Source organism: Limulus polyphemus, unplaced genomic scaffold, assembly GCF_000517525.1.
Source record: "Limulus polyphemus unplaced genomic scaffold, Limulus_polyphemus-2.1.2 Scaffold2560, whole genome shotgun sequence".
NCBI lineage: Eukaryota > Metazoa > Arthropoda > Merostomata > Xiphosura > Limulidae > Limulus > Limulus polyphemus.
In genome coordinates this window covers 5,519-20,009 of record NW_013668170.1, presented here as the reverse complement: position 1 = coordinate 20,009, position 14,491 = coordinate 5,519, and positions in this window count along the sequence as shown.

The window sequence follows — 14,491 nt, the reverse complement described above, 5'->3', positions numbered from 1 at the left end:
CTTGTGTCGCTAAAGTTTCGTCGGAACGAAGTTACGGAAAGTTAATTAACAAACGGAGACGTAACAATACGTTTTCATGAATATTCATCTTTACTTAGCATCTTCTGCATTCTTTGGAATTTTCATTTGCTTTCGTTAATTATATAACATTACAGTGCCTTTTTTGTAATAACTGATGTTTGTGTGTGTTTTGAAAATTATTTGTTGTAATCACTTTCTTTTTTCAATTCCTCATTTTATGTTAAGATAGTAAATGTTTTTAGAGTAATTCTTAAATTTCTCTCCTGACTTCATGCTCTAATATTCTCACTCGCGAACAAGACACATTTATTCAAATCAGGTGCCAAAGTGTTCAATTAAACTATTCACGTATAATGATATTCGCGAGGTAATTAAGTTACCCAAAGAAAAGGTACTGCTGTGATATGTAGGAATATCACAAGTTTTTACCTTATTTTTATAAAGATATTTTTACTAATTTCCGTGCATTTAATTTCTATGCAGTTTTATTAGGAACACGTGGTCCAGAAAACTGTTGAAATTGCCTTGTTCCAGTTGTTTTCTATAGCAAATAATATCTATTTTGCCCGAGGGGATATTGCAGCAACATCGTGCATTCATGTTGAAAGAGTTACGAACTGTAATATCCTTTGCTGGCTGAATGGATGATGTTTGTATGTTTGTCAGGTTTTATGTATGGATTGGTTGGATTCTTTATAGTTGGTGGCTGTGACTTGTTGGCGATAAATTTCAACAATAAACAGTCCACTTGTTTTAAAGCAATATAGTAAAACAAGTTAAATTTATACATAAATATTCATTACACAGTTGGTTATCACAGTTGTATCCAGAGCTTTAAATAATTGTCTCTTTTTCGTCAAAATCCACACAGTCTGGTTCAATTACTTTAGAACACAATTGACAAGATGAATTATCCTTAACTGCTCTGTTATTACAGTACAATCAGTGATAATTTCAATTTAAAAATCGCCACTATATGCTCTTTATGGCTAATCTTACAATCACAAGCTAGGTCTATCTTTTGAACTAAATGTTCTATGCTTATTTATACCCTGACAGAGAAGTTTCACACAATATTAGATATTATGATGGAATAGAACTCAAATAAAACAATGAGAAAACTCAGAAGGTTCTAGTAACATGATGCAATAATATAACAATCACCAATTCACAACAAAAGAACCACACAGCATATGATTCGTAAACAGTTACGTAAACAAGCTTGTAATAAACTATTGCTTCTAAAAATAACTAAATTTAACACCCACACTTCATAACTATCTAAATAATAACTTTCACGTTAAACTTAAACGGAAATAGTTGTGTATACCTGAATGTTACAGCTAACAAATGCTATGAGACAACGATGTGATGCTGTCATTAGACAAGGAAATTTAATTTAAGCATGCTTTCTTGGTTCAGTTCTATTGGAAGATCTTCGAATAAAGAGAATATTTGAAATAATAGTGTTTTAGTTCTACTAGTAAATAATTTATTGTGATCTTTACCACTTTTAAAGAGTGCTTGGTCATCTTCAGTACTTATTGTAAAAAAGAAAAAGGTATGCCACGGTTCTAGGTTCATTTTAAATGGGTGATTGTAATAACTCGTGTTGATGCCTTTCCTTTAACGTGAACAGATGAATATCTAGATATGTTGAAAAGTTTGTATTAGTTGAACATGCTGGATAATGGCAAGTCGAGCTTGGAACGAAAGGTGGCCTAAGATTGCTTTTAGCAAAAGAGATGGCTTGTGTATAATGTCATTCAGCTTGTGTAACCCACCAGCTTCTTTCAAGCAGCTTACATTCAAAAGAATACAATGGGAGAGATACCTGGTCTAAGTTGACGATGTTTGGTTAAAGTAGAGTCCTCGTATTAGAACCTGAAGACGGTATTCCAGCTACTACGAAAAGCAAGCTTGAAAATGAAACCAGGAAAATATTTGCTCTTGCCAACAGAGGAGTTTCGTAGTCATATTGTGGAGTGAGATGGAGCCTCAGTGGACCCAGTTAAGATTGTTGTGTTAAGAGATTGGGCTCGACACGTGAATTTTGCAGTTTGTTTTGTATCATATTACAGATTATTATAGTTAACTGCTTGAAGATAGTAGTGCCATTGTTGACTCTCACAAAAGTGAAAGCACACTTTGGATGGAGCAAAAAATGTGTCCAAGCATTCAATCCCTAAAATTTACTTTAGTAGCTTTGGTGCTGGCCTATCCAAGCCATGGCTGAGAGTTTCTATTGATCACAAACACCAGTGACAGTGGAGTCAGAGCAGTGTTATCACAGTTGCAGGATGAAGTAGAACATGTAATCACGTCCACAAAAGATACACTCACAAATACCTAATACTCATACTATGTGACGGAAAAAGGAGTTACTTCCAATGGTTTTCTTCATAAAACATTATTGCCACTATTTATTTGGTAAAAAGCTCTCCATTTTGGTGGATTTTGCTGAAGTAGTTAGAAAAACTTTAAAAACATGGAGGGGATGATACACATTGGATAATGAAATTACAATAATATGAATTTGTCATAGATGAGTGCCTAGGCCTGCAACATGAAACACAGTTTGACTATTTCATTTCATTCAGATATTTTGTCTATTCGTGAGATGTCCCATTTCAGCCACAGTGGATGCAAATCATGAAGTAAATAACTTCACCAGCAGATGGATGCCAAAGTCAATGTTTCAAGAGCACTGGGACAAGCAGCTGAAGAACTCCTTGCTCCTTTTCAGCAAAGTTAAGCACGACCAGAACTAATAGAATGACATCGTATTAATGCATATAACCTGTAGCATCCTAATGAACAGTTACAAATGAGAAGATGTGCTGTACCATTGATATCAACCCACAAGATGTGGTGCTCGAATATTCCTGCAGCTAGTAGTCCTCAGAGCTCTGCAGCAAGAAATTCTCTGGACTTTGCACAACACAAAGACAGGAGATCACCAAGGTGTAAGCTGCACCTGTGCTAACATCTGATGGTAATTCTTCTGACCATGAGTGAGTTGAAATTTTCAGTGCTGATGTGAACACTGTATGGTGTGTGATGCCCAGAGAAAGAACTGGCTGAGACAGGGTAAACACCAATGGAGAATTGTTGAGTCTTTTTTTACACAGGATAGCCCTGAATATCACTAGCAATTTCCCAGAGATTGCAAGAAGCCATTTATATGTACTCATCACTGTTGACTACTTCAAGAAGTGAACCAAATCTTATCAATTAGTTGATACACTAGCAGCCCTCAGTAGCTGATGTGTTAGCTGAGAACTGAATAGCACGATCTGGAGCACCAGATGAAACCACAGAGATCAGAAAGCTAATGTCAATAGCCAACAAGAAGAAGCCCCCCAGTGTCCCAAGAATATGTGGATTGGCTGTGATTAAGGGTGGTTGACACACACATATTCTCCTGGCAACAACTCGGAAAAGTGACACACATACAGAAGAAGTGTTATGATTGGATAGTGGAATAATGGATGTTCCATTGTTAAGTGTAGTGTAGTGTAGACTGATTCTTCACCTTTTCATCTCCAAGTCTGGTTGTTTGGCAGAAAGGTAATACAGATTATCAAGTGGATGCTTGTAAAGCTCGTTATTCCTGACAGAGCTGATTGAGATGAACACTTACCATATATGCTGATGGTATATAGAGTGATTAAACAAGGAGCTACAAGCTCTTTGGCAAACCTGCTCCTGTTTGGATAGGAAGTACTACTCTTGTGGACGTGATGTATAACCCTCCACTAGAAGAAGCCACCCAGTGTCCCAAGAATATGTGGATTGGCTGTGACTAAGGATGGTTGACAATTGCTTCCATCTACAGTAACTTCTCATTTGGTTTGTATAGACTGCCAGATAAGTCTCTACAGCTTCTTATCCCTTCTCAGGTAGGTCGGAGTGACTTGAAACAGTGTACTCATTATCTCCTAACTCATCTATCTCCTCTCAGACTCTTGGTGACGCCAGTAGACCAAAGGCTCATCTGTGATGTAGGGACACGGCTTATTGACGTGCTCCATGCACTTTTGCATGCATATCCACTGTAACTCATATGTTTGATGACCAACTTGTCAGACTATCAGGTATGAATCAATCCAACCTGATATAAAGTACTTTAATGCCATTGTATGTAGCACCAAAACACTCAGTCACCACAATGGAACATCCATTATTCCACTATCCAATCATAACACTTCTTCTGTATGTGTGCCACTTTTCCGAGTTGTTGCCAGGAGAATTTGTGTTTACCAGCTCTGACTAATGATCAAGATGCCTACATCGGGCTTTTGACCAATATGGGTTGAATTAATCAAGCATTACTAGCTGGGACAGTATGGTATTCAAAATATTTCTGACTGGAAGGATGTTGCAGCCCTTGGTTTCTGAGCTATCGAGTAGCAACGTCTGGCACAATGTACAAACTACATTTTTCGACTGCTACTCGTTAATTTACAGTTGGCATAGTTGCTGGTCTGCATAATCATGGACTGATACGAAGTGACATTATTTGTTTTCCAAGCTATCAGCTGATTCCCACTGCATGTTTACTACATTGTGCAATTTCCACATGATTAAGAAAGTTAGTGCAGTTGTTCGATCAAGAAACCAATGAATGAAAGGGTTTTGCAGCCCTTGCCCTTCAAGCTATGAAGAGGTACTGGGATATGGTGTATGTAGTACACTGTGGAATTATCATTCCATTATCAACAATTAGAATGATCATGTGATTGAAAGAGCATTGTAACCCTTGCTTTCCTAACCAAGACCAAGTGAATTTCCTGATGTAAAACATCTCCAATGTTTCGAAAAAATCACTCATATAATCTAGCTGAGTGGTGTGAACTCTGTGAAGCCCGCCATCTGGCATCAATTTTCTTGGGAAATATGCCGGATCTACAATCTACAATTACAGTAGTAACAACACAAAATTTTAGTCCTGGTAAATAGATTTTTAATTAAAAAGTCTTAATTCATCTGAATTTTGCCAGTGATTATCAATTTCGTGAAACCTTAAATATAAATGAGTAGAGTACGACAGCTCCTAGATGAAACTATCGTCGTTACCTAGTGTAGCTTCGGCAGATGACACAAACATTATATGCTGTAACTAAAGGGAATGCAGTTGGTATAAAATACTACAGTACTTGATAAAGTATAGTGGTAGCATATGTGTATGAGAACATACATATGTAAACACGTGTGTGTGTGGCCTCGTGAGTATATAGGAACATTACATTGAGTCATGTATGACTGTTTTTTTTAATAACACAAATGAGTCAATTACACAAAGAGCACAATAATAAACAAGAAGAAAGCAACGAGGGCATTGAGACAAAGGATTTGGTATTGATATTAAAAATTGATGAATGTGAGGCTACCTGGAATAACTGACGTGGAAAGTGCAGTGTACCTGTTATTTTCATTAATACTAGTTAGAAAATGTTTAAATTTTGATAGTGAAACGTCCGACAGGGGTGAAATTTTCATGGAAGAAATAAACAAAGAGAGTCATACTATTGAGAGAGAGAAAATACAGTTTTAACTGGGGTTTTGAAAAACACGGTTTTACCTGGTATTTTTCATAAGCATATAGCAGAAAATATTTCAATTTTATCAAGTTGAAACATTAGTGAGCTGGTGAAATTATTAGTATTATGTGAAATTCTCAGATAATGACTTAGATATTATAATAGGTATGTACACTTGGTGTACACAGTATTTTAATTGCTTGTTATAGGAATATTTTCATTCATATAAATTGAAATCTTTTAGGAAGCAGCGTTGGACATGTGTTCCAGTTGACTGGAAGAGATAACAGTGACCAGTAGTACCACAGGCAGTCAGTCAAGCAGAGACCTGTAGAAGTCTGGGGATTGGGAAGACCTTAGATTCTCTAGATATATGTTTATGGGTGAGTTAGGGTGTGAGTACACATTAAGCCCATACGATATTGCCTGGCCAATACCTGTTGTAGTAGTTAGGGGTGTAACCACATTATGACCTACACACTCGAATGAACTTTTGACTGGTAGAATTCCTTTAACCTTACATTTGAATCTGGATTTTTGTATGAAGGATCGAATTCTTCTTCTGAGTACTTCTTGTTAGCTTGTTATTGAACTAGCCAGTGGCTATCCATTATTTGTTGTTGAATATTCCCATATTATTTTACATTGTTTAATGAACCACTGGCACAACTGACCATGTGGAGGAGACACCAATTTAATGGAAGACATAAACCAAAACAAGACAATTTATGGCCAACCTGCGATCACTCGATCAATAAAGAAGATACTGGATATTGGATCCGAGGTCTGGTAAAGATGGGTCAGTTGTGGCAGGTACCAACTTGATAGCTCCACCATCGAGAGAAACCAAGGTGCCACTTCTCAATATGAATGTTAACCATCATTAAACCATTAGCTTTTGCCAGTGCTTTTGTCGTCTTTCCTTAGTGACTTCCTTTGATTTAAAAGTCTTGTTTTAGCTTTGGGCACAAATTGCAAAGCTTTACCATGCAGGTGTTATTTTCTGCCTTCCCCTAGTACATTTAAAATTTGCATTTTCATGCTTTATACTCTATCTTGTAAAGAAACAATGTTAAGAAAATATTCAGTACAACCGTGTGCTTGTTAGAACATTTTATCCAGAATGACTGCGAATATTCGCATCACAGCTAAATAAAACACTGGGTACACCAAGTATATAGATTTTGTGATATCTAACCAATGTTTGTGAATTTCACTTACTACTGATAATTTCACCTACAAGTGAATATTTCAATTTGGACCAGTTGAAATATCTTTTGCAATAATATTTACAAGAAACAAGAGGTTAAACTGTATTATTAGAACCACCAGATAAACTTGTCTTTTTTATAACCCCAGGTAAAACTGTATATTTTTGTCTCTCTCAATTATAGTATGTATTTGTTACTTTTATCTCTTTCATGAAAATTCAGTATATGTTGGATGTTCAAATTGTCAAAATTTAAATATTTTTTACTAAGAATTATGAAAATAACAGGTACATTACATTTTACAATAATACTGTCCAGGTCAATTGTCACAGTTAACCTCATATCCTGAGATCAAACCCCGTCTCCATGCTCTTGCTGTTTATTGTTGTGTTCTTTGTGTAGTTGATTCAATAATTTTTAAAACACTTATGAATGACTCTATGTAACTTTCATATAGGCATGTGGACCACACATGTACATTTATTTATATACCTCTATATATACTTGTATACTACTATTATAATTGTCAAATACTCTAGTAGTTTATACAGATCATCTCCAATTACTACATAACTCACTCCAGTAATGCTCAGATTATCTGTTGAAGCTATGTCTTAGTAGCAATGACAGTGTAATATAGTTCCAACTGCACTCACTATATTTTAGGCTTCATGAAATAATCACAAGCAAAATTCTTACGAATTAAGACTTTTACATAAAACTCTAATTAGTTTACTTAGGTCTATCTGTGATAGCTGTCCATAATTCATCCATGATAGACTAGAGAGAAGGCATTCATCGTCAACTCATGGGCTACTTTTTACCAGTGAATAGTGAGGTTGACCATCATATCATAATGCCCCTACAACTGAAAGGGCGAGCATGTTTGGTGACGAGGACTCGAACCCACGACCTGCAGATTGTAAGCCAAGTGCCATAACAACTAGGCCAAAACTCTATGTTAGATATAAAACAATGTTTAGTGTAGGTAGTATTATTAATTAATTAATTTTGTGTTTGTAATTCATTGATGTCGAGGCTATCAAACGTTGTATTTGCAATCCACTGATGTTGAGGCTATGGAGATTTCTAGAAGGCCTAGGGGTAGACGTATAAATAGCTGCGATCAGACGAGTGGAAAGAGAGTAAAAATAAAGTCATGTGAAAGAGAAGTTTGGTCAGAGAAAAGTTAAAAAAAAACACGTAAAGTTAACTGTCATGCGACTGAATGGCCTAATGGTTGTTATGTTACAGTGAGATTAACAGTTTTGAAAGAGATAAGGAATATGTTTCATCAGAGGGTATTCTAAACTAACTGAACCTGCCTGTGTGGACTTTGACAAAAGGCAGACAATTATTGGAAGTTAAGGATACAACTGCGGTTACTCACGCGACAACACAAGTGAATTATACACAGATACTATTGCGATAAAAATAGTTTGGGTTGCCAACTGAATTCTAAAGCAATTGAATTGGCCTAAGTGGACTTTTGAAAAGAAGAAGAGAACTGTATAGTGTTTAAGATAGAACTATGATCTCCATTGTGTAAAGAATTTTGTACGTACATTTAACTTGTTTCAAATATATTAGGTTGTCAAGAAATTAATGTCGCTATTTTTACACGAAAAAACCTGAACAACTTATATATTGAAACAAAACATTTATTAAATGAAATAGTCTCCATTCTTATCAATGATGCTTTTCCATCTTACAGTCAGGTTGATAATACCCTGATGAAAGAAATCACTTGGCTTTGAAGCAAAAAAAAAGCATGTCAATGTTTTCTTTAACCCCTTCCACATTTGCTTACGTTTTCCCATTAAGATGGTGTTGCAGCAAACGAAAGAGATGGTAATCTGATGGTGTCATATCTGGAGAATATGGTGGGTGGGGGAGAACTTTCCAACCCAACTCTATAATTTTGTGTTGCATCAAACGTGCCACATGTGGACGTGCATTGCTGTGGGGAAGAACACCTATCTGATTGACGAGTGAAGAGCTTGACTTAAACATTTCAGTTGCTGACTATAGATCTCTGCATTGATAGTTCGCTGTGGATTGAGGAGATCGAAATGAATTACTCCTTTGATATCCAATCAAATGCAAAGCATCACTTTCTGCAGATGGAGTCCAGGTTTTGGAGTCAGAAGAGGTTTTTGTCTAGAACTGAGCCATTGTTTTTGGCATTTAATAGAGAGCCCATTTTTCATAACCGGTGACAATTCTGTCCAAAACTGGATTGTGCACCAGAAGAGATGAAGCAACGTTCACATGTTGAAAATGATGATCATTGGAGAGTTCGTGAGGCACCCAAACACCTTCTTTAAGGAGTTTTCCCCATATTCCTTAGATATTTACATATTGTTTCATGAGAGGCAAACAATTTCAGGGCCATTTCACGAGTGTGTTACCTTGGATTAGACTCAACAAGCGTCTTAAGAGCATCAATATTAATTCCAACATGTCGGCCCCTGCCAACACAATTTTTAAGGCTAAAGTCACCTGAACGAAATTTGCTGAACCACTGTTGACACTTACGAACGTTCAAAACATTTCCATAAACTTCTTTGATATTCTTTGTGGCTACAGAAGCGTTGTTCCCCTTCTTGTATTCAAACAGCATTACATGGCGAATGTATGTCTCGTCGTGTGCCATCACTATAAGGGATTGGAGTATACTGTTGCATATCTGCTTGTTTGTTAATTTCCGGTAGAAATTATTTCCGAGGAACTTCAGTGATACAAGTCCTTTCTTGATTCAACCAGTTTATTCTTTCTCGATACAAACTTTTAGTACACAATAATTCCACAGTCAGTACGTTTCTCGTCACTTTCAACTTAATGACTTTAAATACACGCTATAAATCACAGCGATTCACAATCTCAATAACTTTGCTCTCTACGAGTGCTAAACACGCAGTAGCCCGAATCTCACTGTGACTACTGTTGGCTTTATCATACATTCATCATCCCCCTGCTGGCTTTTCTCGCCAGGCTTATATGCTAACAAAGAGGCGTCTCGATCACACTCGAGCTTCCCCCGATAATTCGAGAAACTCAGTCACGCATGCGTTAGCAGCGTCACGTGGCTTCCGCTCTTGTAACAATACTAAACTATTATACGTGACGTACGTTTTTTTTTGGGGGGGGAGTTAATGAAAGTGTTCCAAAACGCGATATTAATTTCTTGACGACCTAATATATATGTTATTTTAATAACAAGTACAGTGTGTGCCAACAAATCAAAGGCACCTGCTGTGGCAGAATCCTTAGCCCAACACACCCATATATTTATATTACTACATATGCTACTAAAAAGTAAGTTCCCGACACTCTAATTAGCTAGGATTAATACTTGTGTTGTTTCTACTGTCTTCAATATACACTGAGAGAAAACACAATTCCCTTGTAGCTTCTTTAGCATATTTCCTTTGGAAAACAGATGAAAATGTAGCAAGCTCAGCATGACATGCTCTGGAAATCACAGATTACAATGCATTTTCATTCTGACTTTTGAATCATATAATCACCCTAGCTTATTAAGTGAAATCAAGTAGGAATCTCAAAAATATAGTTTATATAAAACTGTAAAATACCTGTTGATAGCTTAGAGAGCAAGGGTTGCAAAGCCCTTTCAACTGGATTTTCAAACTCCAAGTTATCATCGGTTGTGTAAACTGTTAATGTACCAGGTATTACATCTATTCATTCCAGCTTTCTTAACTTCTTCTAATGATTAAATAGTGTTCATGCAACGTATTGTATACAAGGTATTTCATGATACCACACCAGGGCTTTGGAAAGGAAGGGTTGTGACACCCTTTCAGCCACTGACTTTTGAACCATATGAATGTCTTTTCGATTGAGAGATGATTATACAATGTAGCACATATATTTTACCTCAATACTTCTTGACAGATTGAAAAGTTAAGGTTGTAAAGTTATTTCAGTTATTGATTTGTAGATAAAACAACTATCCTAACTGGCGATAATCATGCAGCTATCATCTGGCATCTAGTGAATACATTTTCAGTGAAAATTTGCTCGATAGCTCAAGAGCAAAGATCACAAAGCCCTTTCAATCATCTGCCACTCGCCCAAATGACTGTCCTAAATTTCGATAAAAGTGGTAACCATACAGTGTATCGCATAATTATGCCTTACAACACTACTTGATAGCTCATAAAGCTGGGATCATGACACCCTTTCAGTCTAACATAACCCTAACATCACATGATAGCTTGGAAAGCAAGGAATACTTTTTATCAAATCATTGGGTATGCAATCCAATGATCATTCTACTTTATAATAAATCAATTCCACTCATGTCAGTTTGGAGGTCGTCACTGAGACGCATCCAAAGGTTGCAGCTGTCTGTTGCTGCTACTTCTGTTAACTATTCCTTGGTTCATCATGGTCTGCCAGATAGGTCTTTTCAACCTTTTTTTTCCCTCGTTATTTGAGTGGGTAGCGCTCGAGTGGGCGTTCTTGTCTTCCTCTGACTCATTGGTCTCATTTTCATACTACTGGTCAAGCCAGTATACCAAAGCTTCATCTACGACACATAGATGCAGCTCATTGATGTGTTCATTTTCGCACAATGCATTTGCTGGAGTATCAGGTATGGATCAATCCAGCTGGATCCAAGTTATTTTACATGCTGCCTACATGTACCATAACCAGATATAGTTTCCACACTGGAATATCCATACTTTTACTATTCAATTATAACATTTCGTGTTGTCAAGCAACTATCTCTAGTTATTGTTCGGTGAACTCATTTGTGTAAACTACCATAGACAGCCATTCCTGTGGATATTGAAAGAAGTCTGATCGTGTAAGAGGACTATACATCACATCAACAGGGATTAGTATTTCCTGAGCAAATATGAGCACGTTTGGCAAACAGCTTGTATATCTTTGTTTTGTTTCTCTATACCATCATCATGTATGACAAATGTTGGTACTGTCAGGATTAGCAAATTCTGCAAGTATCAACTTGGTAGTTTGTATTACCCTATCTGTCAAACCATCAGATTGGAGTGATAAGGTGAAGTACACTTTTTTCACCATACCAAAAGCTTTACACACAACTCAACAGATAGTTGGCTGTTGAAAGTAACTCCCTGATCCATGTGGATTTCTCCCACTATTCTGAATTGAATTTAGAAAATTCAATATATCACTAACCACGCTAGTGGTTCATAATAGAGATCGTAAGGAATTGCACGAAACCCTAATAGAACATTCAAGGAAAAAGCACCTTAAACAGTAAAGATTCAGTGCAAACAACACTTTAAGACCTTTACTATTGACTGCTAATGCTGTACATATATAAAAATGCACAAAAAAGCACGCAAATTAGACTTACAAGGAAATAAAAATCCCCTCAAAAATGGCCCGTTTCTATTATTATCATCGTTATTCTCTTGCCAGCCTACAAAAAAAAAAAAAAACGGCTTGCTATATTGCACCAAAATCTTTTGTAGAATACTGAATAAGGTACTATGAAGGTCGTAGGGTATTGAAAAGTCGATTTGTTTCTTCTATATTTTACATAAGCTAAAAATATCATAATTCTAGTATAAACATTACCCCTGGGAGTTAACTTTCTTACATATATTTGGCATTCCTTTAAAAAGCTTAAGTACAGGGTGAAAGGAATTACCAGCCAATAATAGATGAACATTAGATGACTGTAACATGTACATAATCAATATTTTGTAAGCTATACAATAGGTATCTTTAGCTAGCCAACCCCTATATTATGTATGAAATGAAGGAGTAAAAAAATCATTGTACATAATATTAAATTTTATCACACACATTCATAGAATAATTACTTTAAAAGAAACGAAGGTTTATTTAAAGCAATACCATAGACATTATTTACTCAAACTTCAAATCCCTATTTTGACTCCACCAAATGTACTTCTAGGGAACAGCATGGAGCCAAAATAGGAGTTCGTGGTTTGAGTAAATACTGTCTACAGTATCTCCAGCCTTGTTTCCTTAACTTTTTTACAATACCTATTTGCAGGTTTTTAAATTTCCAATTTTTCTTATTTATCTTGTAGGCACATTAAAAATGATTTTTATTGATTTTGCAATTTTATGTTAAGTTTCATTATTCTGATTAAATGTATATTATTTTTCATTTTACAAAAAACAATTTATCCATTTTTGGGGGAACAAGTTAACTAAGTTCCCTAATGAGATAAACTCCATGCAGCATTTTTGACATGGATGAGTTTGTTATAAATTTGAATGTTGATAAAGTTCAGAATTTAGAACGTTTATTGTGAGGTTGGTGATTTTTAGGCGCCTTTTCCTTGTTTAAGTTGCCATTAGTCAAGGATGCAACTAAGTTCCCCTCGTCCCAGTTACTCACGAAACTAGATCAATTAATTTGCATATTTTTTATAGAAATAGAAGTTACTTATTGCTTTTCCCAACAATGTTTATCTCAGGCCTCTTTTATTTGGAAGCTCTGTTACTCATTGGTTTGTTTGTTTGTAATTAAGCACAAAGCTACACAATGGGCTATCTGTGCTCTCTAGCACAGATAGCCCTCGAGTAGCTTTGTGCGAAATTCAAATCAAACCAGCCCTTGACATCAGCAAAGCTATTGGTTCTACTAAAGAACATGCTAACCCAAGATACCCCATTAGGTCAAGGGTACTTGAACATGCCCTAAGAGAAGCCCCCAGTGGCACAGCAGTATGTCTGCAGACTTACAATGCTAGAAATCGGGTTTCGATACCCGTGGTGGGCAGAGCACAGATAGCCCATTGTGTAGCTTTGTGCATAACTTCAAACAAACAAACCCTAAGAGAATATGATGTTTTTGTTTATTCCAATTAGTTTAAGATCCTAGGAAGGACCAATGAGTAACCCTCCAGTGGCACAGCGGTATGTCTGCGGACTTACGACGCTAAAATCCGGGTTTCGATACCCGTGGTGGGCCCGTCCCTAATTTAGCAGTGAAAGACTACAGGGAAGGCAACTAGTCATCACCACCCACCACCAATTCTTGGGCTACTCTTTTACCAACTAATATTGGGACTGACTGTCACATTATAATGCCCCCGTGGCTGAAAAGGCGAGCATGTTTGGTGGGATGGGGATTATAACCCGCAAACCTCGGTAAATTTATAAACTACATATGATGAATATACATATACAGTATGTGTATCATATACATAGGATGAATCTGGTTCTAAATCTAAAGAACTATAGGTAACAATTAGGATTAAACACACATTTTAACTCTATATACTCTTCAAATGATTTTTTTTCAAGTGGTTCTTAATAATTAAATATTTATCCATGTAGAGTAGACTGGTGATAAGAGGATACTCTGGCACTTAAATTGTACATGGTATATCAATACTTTGCTTACTAAAATAATTATGGAGCATTCTATCAATTATAAAAATTAGAAACCATTCTTCCATAAGAATTCCTTGATTTTACCAAATTCTTTATGCTATGCTACATATTGTTACGCCTCCAGTCATTAGTTAATTTTCCCTAAATTCGTTCCGACGAAACTTTAGCGACACAAGCCCTTACTTAATAAAACTGCTTCATTATTTCCGAATATAACTTTACGATACACTCAACTTCAACAGTCGCGCTATAACAAACTATAATAACGACGTTAACTTCAACAATACGTCTCTCTCTGAACGCAGTTCAATTACTCTTTACCTA